The sequence below is a fragment of the Limulus polyphemus genome, unplaced genomic scaffold (genome assembly GCF_000517525.1).
Source record: "Limulus polyphemus unplaced genomic scaffold, Limulus_polyphemus-2.1.2 Scaffold2349, whole genome shotgun sequence".
Taxonomy (NCBI): Eukaryota; Metazoa; Arthropoda; class Merostomata; order Xiphosura; family Limulidae; genus Limulus; species Limulus polyphemus.
Genome location: NW_013667959.1, coordinates 56,411 through 58,282, shown reverse-complemented (window position 1 = coordinate 58,282; position 1,872 = coordinate 56,411).

Sequence of the window (1,872 nt, the reverse complement as noted above, 5' to 3'; positions counted from 1 at the left end):
AAAAAGCGACTGTTGAAGAAGAAACTCTACCCGGTTTTAAGAAAAAGGACAGTGAAGCCATTAATGAAATTACTACCACTTATGTGATTGCTACCGATAATTGGACATTTCCTGATGGAGCAGATGAAAGAAGAAACGTCCTGTAAATTAAGAGACTTTGTTGCATTTTAATTTTGTGTTTGTAAATTCTGTACATTTAATTAAGTTATTGTTAATTATCTGTTGGTTTAATGTAAGTGACTATTGTTCGGGACGAACAATACTAAGGAAGGAGCACTGTTACGACTGCGGAAGTCATGCGCGCTGGAGTTTCTCGAAGGATCATGAATTTTCCTGGCAACTATAGTTTGTTCGAGGTGCCCTCTTTTTTAGTATATAAGCCTGGCGAGAAAAACCAGCGCGATTGAAGAGATATAGATAGATTGAAGTGATAGATAACTGAGTCAAGCGAACAGTAGGCACCGTAAGTAAAGTGTGTGAATCACTGTGATTTATAGCGTGTGTTATGAAGGTTGTTAAGTTTAAAGTGACTGTGGAATTCTGTGTATTACAAAGTTGTATCGAGAAAGAATCAACTAGTTTTAATCTAGAAGGGACTTGTATCGCTGAAGTTCCTCGGAAAGAATTTATACCGGAAATTAACAAACAAGCAGATACATAACAATACGTTATGTTGTTATGGTCACGCTAAATTACAAGAGTTATGTAAGAATTTTATACAAAAAATTAATATAATTGATTAGTACACCGGCATGATGAATATGATAAACGTACGTTGTTTCCAGAAGATTTTGAAGCGATAATCTGTGGTTATAAATGCAACCATTCGTTAATACAGATTAGAACTTATCTCTGCAAATTGGTCAAAACACATTTCTAGAGAAAACTTTCCTCTAGAAACTAATAAAACTTATCTCTAGAGGAAACTATTCTCTAAAACTAATTATAACTTATCTCTAAAGGATACTTTTCTTTCGAAACTGTTCCAACTTATCTCTAGAGAAAACTTTCCTCTAGAAACTAATAAAACTTATCTCTAGAAGAAACTATTCTCTAAAACTAATTATAACTTATCTCTAAAGGATACTTTTCTTTCGAAACTGATCAACACTTATCTCTAGAGAAAACTTTCCTCTAGAAACTAATAAAACTTATCTCTAGAGGAACTATTCTCTAAAACTAATTAGAAGTTATCTCTAGAGAATATTTTTCTTTCGAAACTGATCAAACATTCCTCTTAAAACTGATCAAACTAATCTCTAGAAACTGATGAAAACTTGTCTCAAGATAAAACTATCCTCTAAAAACTGACCAAACTTATCTCTAGAGGGAACTTTTATTTCGAAACTAATCAAAACGCTTCTCTATAAGCTGATCAAACTTATCTCTTGAAGGAACTCTTTTGTCGTAACTGATCAAAAACCTATCTTTAGAGAAAATATTCCTCTAGAAGCTGATCAGAATTCTCCTCACTTGTACTTGTTCAATAGAGAGGTATAGGTTGTACGAGGGTGATCTAGAGATGTAAACCAGTTTATTATTTTATTTTTCTTTAGTTAATAAACTATATTTTTTTTTTGTTTTCTTCTTTTTACGTAACACATGTCAGTTCTAGCTGTAAATGAGAAGTGTAGTAATTGTTTTTGTTTTTAATTTTGTTTCTTGGAAATATTAATTATCAGCCTAAACCACTTTACATCTGGTTTATTAAGAACAATTCTTACCAATCTATAATCATTTGAAACATTTTCTGAGGCTAGTGTCTTGCAGACTTTCATTACATAATGAACGTCCTTTCAAGTTCTGTCCTTTAGCTTGCATCTTGTCGTTTATATACAGAAATATATCATACACCCATTCAACTTATTCAGC